We start from the raw sequence: 10,201 nt of genomic DNA, 5'->3' as shown, positions 1-10,201 counted from the left end.
ATATACTTTTTCATCATCTTTACTAAGATATGATATGCATACTATGCACCATAAAATGTTCTTACTTAAAGTAGAATTCAGTGTCTTTCTTTGTACATACTTATAAAGATAGATAAATCAATCTCCATTATCACAATCAATTTTAGAACATTTTATTTCAGCATAAAGAAGCTGCATATCTCTTTACCAATAATTCCTCACTCTGTTTCCCCCAACACTTGGAAAAACATCAATTTGTGTCTCTATAGATTTGCCTTTTCCAGATATTGTATATATATATGAAATCATACACTATACGGGATATTAGACTGCGTGCTTCAACTTTGCATACTATTCTCAAGGCTTATCCATGTTGTAGTTGTGCATTTATACTTCCCTTATTTTATTACTGATTATACTCCATTGTAAGTCTACACCACATTTTAGTTATTTCATATATCCATTCTTCAGGTAATGGGCATTTGGATTGTTTTCAGTTTTGGATATTATGAATGATACTGCTCTGAACATTAGTGTACAAGCTTTTGTGTGGACTATCTTATCATTTCTCTTGAATATGTATATATTAATGAAATTGCTAGGTCAAATGGCAACCATATGTTTGACACATTGAAGAAACAGTTACTAAACTGATTTTTGTGTGTGTGTGTGACTGCACCATTTTACATCCTAGCAGGAATATACTGGTGTCTAATTTCTCCATGTCTTTGCCTTCAGTTATCTGTCTTTTTTGATTATATCCATTCTAGTGTGTATGAGTGTGTGAATCTAGGATTCCAATTGTTGTTCAGATTTACATAGCTCTACTGGATAATAATGAACATTTCTGTGTGTGTGTTTGTGTTATTGGTCATTTATATACTTTATTTTGAGAAATTTATAAGGACATTCTTTACCTATTTTTACATTGTATTAAATTCTTTACCTATTTTTACATTATAGCTTTATTATTGAATCATAAAATTTCTTTATATATTTTGGATACAATTCCTTATTGGATATAGTGTTTGAAAATACATAAATACATTCTTCCATTATGTGCTTTGTGTGTTAAGTTCTTGATGGTATTGTTTGCACTGCAAAAGTTGAGACTTTTTGTTTTTATTAAGTCCACTTTGTCTATTTCTTAAGTTTTCTTTTGTACTTTTAGTATTGTATCTAGTACTGTATTTAGTATTGCATCTAGTAAACTCTCACTAACCCCAGTCAAGATTTACTTCTATGATTGCATATAAGAGTTTTATAGCTTTTATTCATACATTACTTCTATTGTTCATTTTGAATTAATTTTTGTGTGTGGTGTATGTAGAGTGTCCATGGCATCCTTATTGGAAATCAGTTAACCAAAAGTATAAGGGTTTATTTCTAGACTCTAAATTCTGTCCATTTGTCCATGTCTATCCTTGGATACTATACTTGATTACTATAGCTTTGTAATACATTTTGAAATTGGGAAGTATTATTACTCTATCTTTGTTCGTTTTTAAAGATTCTTTTGGCTGTTCTTGGTTCCTTGCATTTCTATATGAATTTTAATATAACTTGACAGTTTCTGCAAAAATGCCAGCTGAGATTTTGATAGGGCTTGAGTTGAATGTGTCGATTAATTTGAGGACATTTGCTATTTTTTTTGGCAATATTTTTAGGTAGAGTTGGTGGGAAGGCAAGGGTGGGATAAATACTGGGATTCTGTCTTTTCCAGTGAGAAACTATAGCCCTAGATTGGGCTTTCTGTGGAGAGAGCCCTCTGATTTGTTGGGTGAACCCTTTCATAGTACAGCTTCCATCTAACTGACCTAAGGGAATAATAAGAATTGGATTATGGTCAAATGTCCCAAACTTTTATTATTTCTGAGGTTTAATAAATTATCATGAGTGATTGTTTCTCCATTTGTTGTATATCCTTATGGCAATTTACTTAAATATACTTTAAATGATTGTTTTGTTTGTTTGAATTTTACTTTGTTTTCATTTTGTGATTTTCATCTATTGTGGTTGTTTCTACTGATGAGTTAGTGCGCAGAGCACCTCTAGCCGCCATACTCGGAACAAAATAAGAGCTAGTAGTTGCCCTACATGATAAGGACTGAAACCAGGGTAGAGCCTTTTAAAGAGTAAATAAAACTTCAAAAAGTAAAATTAGCAAATATATACAGTTGTAGCAGTTAACAATAGTTGTAGGAGCATAAGGAGTTCAGTATGGTTTCTGTTTAATTTCATTTTACATGGGAGAAACTAAAGCATGTTTAAATTATAAGCAACATCTAGATACGAGACAGATTTAAGTAAGTTCATAAGTTAGCAGCCGAAAGTTGAAGAGGTGGTAAGCTAACAACTTCATTTTTTTTTTCTGTGAATTATGAGACATGATTATCTGCTGAGAGCGGGAGGAGAAAATGAGTCAGTGTTTGGAGGTGAACTGTAGAAAACGTTTGAAATTGTTAGTGTGATGAATGGACCACAACCTACCAGGAAAATGTAGTAGACTGGAACGTAGTTTTGGAGGTACAACTGAGGTTGATGGGCATGGATTTAGAATAACACTGATTTAAATGTTCTATCTGCAAGCCTGGAACTAACTTGCCTGTCATTTTCTGGAAACATTTTGAACGTTCGAATAGGATTTGACCACAGGTTTAGTAAACTGAAAGGATTTGTTTTTCTTCTCTTATTGAAAAAAAACAACTTTACATAAGTATTCCTTGTTCCTACTTGCAGCATTACATTAGGCCATTTCTACATAAATTTCCAGGTAGATTTATGAAGTGCAGACCTAGTGTGGGGGATCATAAGTAGGTCATGCATAGGGCAACTTTCATTTCATTCCTCTAGCACCTTTGGTAACATTAAAAGCACCAATGTAATCTTGTTCTCTGATCCAGCTGTAAATGTTCAACATGAAATCATTTGAGCTTGCTCACAGGAATTGTTCTGGATGTCTGTGGAATTATAACAGTCACTAGAGGAAATATTTTTACTTACTGCCTCTCTTCCCTTGTACTAAAGAATCAAATTAGGGACTACAGCTACCCTCCTTGTCATGACTGACACGTAAGAAGAGCTGTCTGGCAGTTGACAATTAACAAGCTGCATTTTTTTCTTTTTCCTGGGGGTATTAGGGACATGATATTTCTCTGTTATTTTCACTAATTAGAAGTGGGTAAATCTCCTAAGACCCTGTGATTGGATTCAGTTTGGATAAGGTTTATCTGGTTGTCAAATTGATACATTATATGAAATGAGTCAGAGCCATCTGTGTCTTTACACCTAACTGAATTAGCGCTTCTCTTGCATCTAATGATCCCAGCCTGTCTTCTTTGTTCTGTCGTGAATTGACTCATTATAATCCACTTTGGATAGTTCTACTCTAACCTCTGACCTATCTTTCAAATCTCACTTTATACCTAAATATTATTTTTCTGTCTTATGGGCAATAAATGGTGTGTAGGTTGGAAGCAACTTAAAATAAGAATGACTTGAGGCTCCAGTCATCCTAAAAATGAGATTGTTCTGAGACAGAAACTAACAACCTAATGATGTATTAGATCAGTCAGATGCAAATTCTTCTTGATGTAACAGAATGACTTCTGAGAGGGAGCTTTGACTTATTGACACATCTAAATAAAAATCCGTAGGTTAAAAAGGATTTGGAGGGGAAGAAGATGATCAAGTAAATGATTTGAACAGTTGAAGAAATATTAGGCCATTGAAATTTGAGGAAACATTGTGGAGATTCTGCTAATATTCCTAATGTCTACCAGCATTTATGCATTGATTATGTTGCAGCTCAGAAAATGATACCCCAAAGTAAAGCCTCAAGATCAGCCTCAGAAGTAGATACTCTCTGACCTTCTCTTGATCCCCTGTATTTCAGCCTCATTCTCCCCCAGAGGTTAACCCGAGAAACTGGACTCCCTCTTCTCCAAGGCAGGTCAGAGAAACTAGAACTCCATTTCTCCAAAGTCAACCATAAAACCTAAAAATATGACTCTAACTTCCCTCCACCTGTTTGTGGAAGACCTAGCCATAAAGAAATTCTCTGACCTACCGTCTCTGATAGTAGGGTCATAAGACCCCTATTCCAGAAAGGGTCATGTGACATACCCCGTAGAAAGTAATGCTGCACAGAGAGGCCAAGAAGAATCTGAACAAAGAGACCTTTCTAGCTTTCCCCCTCAGTCTATTTCCATCAGCTCATATGCTTTTTGTCCAATCACATCTCTACGAGGCTGACACTGCTTCATCAAACCTAAGTGTAATATTAGATAGCTTCTTCTGTGTCTTTGCATCTTTAATGTGAAGGCTCTCAGTCATGTAAAACTATGATCAAATAAATTTGTTATGCTGTTCTCTTGTTGTTCTGTCTTTCAATAGAGAAGTGTTGGCTGTGACCCTTATAATGTGTGAAAAAAAGTAATACTCTTTTCACCCCATGAGTGTTTCACCATGTTCTAAAATATTTATGAGAATTTTTTACGTGATACAAAAGCCCTATGAGGTAAATGATTTTTCTTTTTAATCTTACTGGGCAGATAAGAAAATACAGGCTAAGAGATTTTTAGCAGTGGGATCAACTCCAGAATCAGTAAGTGTTGGAAATGAGTTTGAATTCCAGAGGCTATCATACAACCATTTCTTGAACTTGTTAAGATGAATGGTGGGGAGAAAAAAGAAGACTGTCTCAATATTCTAATTTGGAAAACCAGAATGGACTTATATGCGTTTCTTAATTTCCTTAGTTCTGATAAGCATCAAATGAGATATTATATAGGAAAAACACTTTGCTCAAATATTGTGTAACTTTAAATCTTGGGAGCTCTTAACTGGAAATTAAGCAAATATGACTCTTCAATACACCTGGAATGCACTGGTTGAATGAGAATGTGTTCTCAAGACCACACTGAAATGTTACGAAAGGGAATACGATTTGAAGATACATGTCAGAGAAGTGGTCAGTCCAACAGGCAGTAACAAGAGTCTGAGGAATGTGACATTTGTGATGAATCTCTTGTATGAAAAGAATTGAACAAATATCCACTATCCCACAGGTGAGTTTGTGAAGCCTGATACTTAATGAGGCCTGGAACTACCATCGCTATTGCCATCAATAGTTCTTCCTGAGAACAAGCTACTTTTCACTTCAGGGTGTACTTAATTTATAGGTAACACAATTATCCAGTAGACACATTGATACTTCTCTCCAGGACTGTCAAAAAGCCAAGCAATAAGCTGTAAATGAATTATTAATATTGTCTGTCAATGTTTTTATATGTTTGATAATTAAGATAATTCTTTTATAATTCTTTATAATTTTCCTTTATAATTCTTTCAACCTGTAACCATTAAGCTTCACAGAGGTTTAATTAATATTTAAATTTGGGTTTCAGTTACTATACTTTGTTTTATTACATTCCCTGCTAGTTGTTAAATTATTTGAGAGGAACTACCTACTGAGATTATTGGTGGTTATAAATCCAAAGAAAATACTTAGACCCATGCTTTTCCAACTCTTTTTGACTCATGGTACACATGACAATATTTACATGCCACAGGGAAGCAGTTGCTTAAGATTTCGCTGCGTTTGGGATAATAATATCTGAGTAGATCAGTAGATTTTGGCTCAGTGTTTGGCAAGCTCTGTGAACCATAGCAATGTTCACTAAAAACGATGTTTAGTGAGTTAGAATGAGTTAGAAACATAGAAGTCTTTATCACAAAGTGATAAAAAAATATAATGTTTATTTCAGTAAAACTGAATACACCTTTGTGTTAAAGTTTCTTTCTACTGATAAAAAAAGCAACTTTGTTCAAATTAAATCATTTACTTCTGTCTTAAAAGATAATCTATGTTGGTTGATTTCAGCATATAGCTTAGGAATTAATTTTTGTCATAGCTTTGGTAGAAAGACTACTTAAGGAATATACAACTTTTATGCCCAGAGAAAGTTGGTTGAACTCTGATTTTAAGTCTAAACAGGGTTCCGCAAAAGAACATTCATATACCAATAAGTTTTATATAGATATTTAAATACATTGTGATTCATCAAAAATTATATGAGGGTTTGGGAAAATTACTTAATGGAGTTTAATTAGCATTAACACTAGGCAATCTTTCATTTTTTTTTTTTTTTTTTTGGAGACACAGTCTTGCTCTGTTGCCCAGGCTGGAGTGCAGTGGTGCGATCTCCACTCACTGCACTTCTGCCTCCCGGATTCAAGCAATTCTGCTGCTTCAGCCTCCCAAGTAGCTGGTACTACAAGCACACGCCACCATACCCAGGTAATTTTTGTATTTTCAGTAGAGACGGGGTTTCTCCATGTTGGCCAGGCTGGTCTCGAACTCCTAATCTCAAGTGATCCATCCACCTCAGCCTCCCATAGTGTTAGGATTACAGGTGTGAGCCACCACGCCTGGCCCCTTTATTTCTTCTTTTGCACTGCATGTAGAGGTGCTAGCTGAGCCTTGGGTGCTCACTCTGAAACCATAGACATAAGAAAGGTAAGATAAAATAAATACACATTCACTCATTCATTCACCCATTCTCTCAATAAATACTTTTGGTAGACCTAGTAGGTAACAGTCTAATAGTAACATTTTATTACTAGGTACTATATTATTCTAGATGTAGGAGATTCCTCAGTGGATAAAACAGACAATGATCCTTAGCTACAGGAAACTACATTATATTGATGAGAGATGGAAATGAAAAAAATGATAAAAAATACATAGTATGTTAGAGGATGATAAGTGCTACATAGAACCTATAAAGCAATGATAAAAAATAATAAATTTTTTTTTTTTCAGAGAAAGTGGAGTGGATTTTAGATAGGTTTGCCCGGAAAGACGCACTGAAGAATGACTTTGAGAATGGGCCTGCAGCCATGTGAAAGGAAGCATAGTGATATTAAGGGCCAGAGCCTTTCAGAAAGAGGGAAGAACGGGGGCAAAGGGCCTGAGACAAGGAGGGCTGTGAATGTTTGAGAAACTTTAAGGAGGCCTGTGTATCTGAACAGAGAAAACTTGGGGGAGAGTGAGAGAAACAAAGTCAAAGAGTTACAGACGTAAGATTTTGGAAGGTCTTGTAGGTCATAGTAAGATATTGACTTTTATAATAATTACTATTTTTTAATCCCCAAGTTTGAGTGGGATAAAAAGTTGTTGAGTGGAGTGAAAAGGGAATTGAGCATAAAAGTGGCTCTATTGGACTTGGGTATCAATGTAATTTTTTTCTGGTTGCTGTTGTGAGGGTAAGAGCAAAGGCATACATTGGAAAACTAGTTAGGAATATAATATGGAAATAATCCAAATGAAGTTTGATTGAGCTTTGTGGATCTGGGTGGTACAGCAGGACTCATGAGAGGTAGTCAAATTCTGAATATATAATGAAGAGTCATCCTGATGATTTGCTGCAAGATCTGATATCACGTGGTGAGAGAGAAGCTCTCTAGTCATGTACATCCGCAAGGGCTATGGACTGAATATTTATGTCCCCTCCAAATTTATAAGTTGAAATCTTAACCTCTAATGTGAAAAGGCTGTGGAGTCAGGTCTTTGGAAGTAATTAGATTATGAGAGTGACCCTCATGAATAGGATTTGTATCCTTATAAAAGGGACCCCAGATAGTTCTCTAGCCCTTATGCCATGTGAGGATACAGCAAGACAGTAGTGATCTGCAATCCCAAAGAGTGCCCACACCACAACTGGCCATGCTAGCACCCTGATTTGGACTTTCCAGCCTCCAGAACTGTGATAAATAAATTTTTAGTTTATAAGCCACTCTATCTATGGTATTTTTCTTACAGCTATTTGAAAAAACTAGGACACTAGATTTCTGCTCTGGCACAGAGAGGTAGAATTTCAGTTAGTTGAGATAAAGAAAAGAATTTTAAAAGCATGACAAAGGAGGGGAAAAACTGTGGGTCAGTTTTGAACATGTCAACTTTGAAATTCCTATTACATACCTAAATATAAATGTCATGGTGGTGGTTGTGTTTTGTTCTGTGATACTCGGAGGAGAGATCTATGTAGCGACACACATTTGAGAGTCAACAGTGTATACAGGTGGCAATTTATAGTGTTGTCAATCAGCATATTTTTTTTTTCAAACAAATTCTCAAATTCTTTTAATTCTGTAAAGAGTTAAGAGTTAGGCTTTATGGTTTAACGTTGCTTCTATACTAATCCCCAAGCTGTCTTCCTCTGGATTTATTTTTTTGCAAGATAATAAAACATTCTTTTGTCTAAACTACAGTTTTTTAAGTCTTTGTTGGTAGTATTCACATTCTTAACTTTCCTAACTATAAGATACAGCCAGTAAATTAGACAAGGCCCAATACAAAATGAAGCAGTATAAATATTGAATAATGAAAATTAGAACCTAGAACTGTTATTCACAGACATAATTACTGCCTAGAAAATCCACAAAAATCAGTTATAAACTATTAGAACATTAAGTATGCTATTTGGTGAGCTCACAAATATACAAATATAAAAAATCAAAATCAAAAGTTTACTAATAAACTATCAATAAAAATTCTAAAATATGTGAAAAGAGACCTCTTATTTAAATGAGCAAAAGTACATTTTTGCTACATCACTACTGATGAAGATCCAGAAAAATAACTAAATTATTGACATATGTCAATAATCATAATGCAGTTGGCAGTGAAAGCATTTTGCATGACTGTGTCACCACATACTCAAATGGATCAATTTCTTCTGTTTTCTCCTCTCTAGATGCATAGATTTCAAATTAATATTCAATACATGAACCAAATAATCTAATTTCTTTCTGCTTATTTTAAATGGATCTTCCTTTTTTTGATTTTTCTGTAAAAGCAATATTTTATATCTTACATATAATGTCTTGCACATTAGCAGGTTTCATTTGATTATCAAAATATTGCAATAGGTGCTGCATCCACGTTTTATAAAAGTGGAGGTAGTAGCAAAACTATTTTAATTTTTTAAATGTAAATTAGGTAGCGAATGATGATGATGAAATTGAAATGTAAGAATTCTGAGTCCTAATTGTATTCTTTCTTGGGTAAATAATTCATTACTTTCACTGGTTCTCCTTACCTTGCGAGCACATGAAAAGAGGAACTTCCCTGCACCTGTTGTAGCCAAATGTGGTCACATGACCAGTCCTGGCCAAAAAGTAGTGCCAATTCTATTTAATTACTTATGTAAGAGCTGTCTTCTCCATGTGGTTCTGTGTTCTGTGCCTAGAAAAATCTAAGAAACTGTCAGTAACGGTTGGAGACACTGGCTGCTTGAGGGACTTGGAAGTCAATCCATAACAGCCATGATGCAGATAGAAGATAGAAAACTGTTGTTAAAGCCCCTGATATGTAGAGTAATTTATGTCTTCTGTAAAATATTGACATATGTTTTAACAACCATCACTTAGGTTTTCTATAATTCGGACTTACAGTTTCTATATATATCTATTTTAAAATTCATTAAAGCTTGGTAGTTTTCATTTAACCATAGACATATCTTTTATAAAGTAATGGCAATAAATATAATTTTACTCCCGGAAACAATGTGAAATTACGTGCTTTATTTCAGGAAGACAATGAGCTTCATAGCAGGCAGGAGAGAGATCTATATCAATCTATACATCTATCTACATATCTATTTATATTTGAAAACTCATAATTATAAACCCTGAAGGTATGTAAAATATCTTAGTGGTTTTCAAGTGGAAAATACTCTTAAATACCATTTCAAAGTATAATGATTTTAAATGTCCCTATCCATATTCATATATATACATATATCCCGTAACATGAGTGGTGTTGAGAACATTTCCTCTTCATGATAGCCTGGAGGCAAATTTTAAAGACGTACAGCTCAGCCACTAGAGAGACTGTGGAACTGATGAAAGTCAATTATGTTATGCAAAACCCTTTTTTTTCAAAGAGAGGAAATACTGGAAGAATTTTATTATCAGCTGTAACTATTACAATGCTTATGTTTTTCCTTTTCGATTTTGAAACACTGGCGATGTCTGCAGATTAAAAACTACAGCTTTTTCAGTGAAGATGTGGCTGAGAGTAACGCTAGTCAGTACATTTGAAAAGAGGAACATGTCTTGATTGAAAAGACAGCAGAAGGGCTATACATTACATCACAGAAGTTTGGGAAGATATGTGCAGCAAGAACTAGACTAACAGCAAATTCAGAGTTACATC

Source organism: Chlorocebus sabaeus, chromosome 27, assembly GCF_047675955.1.
Source record: "Chlorocebus sabaeus isolate Y175 chromosome 27, mChlSab1.0.hap1, whole genome shotgun sequence".
In the NCBI taxonomy this organism is placed as follows: Eukaryota; Metazoa; Chordata; class Mammalia; order Primates; family Cercopithecidae; genus Chlorocebus; species Chlorocebus sabaeus.
This window is presented reverse-complemented; position numbering follows the sequence as displayed.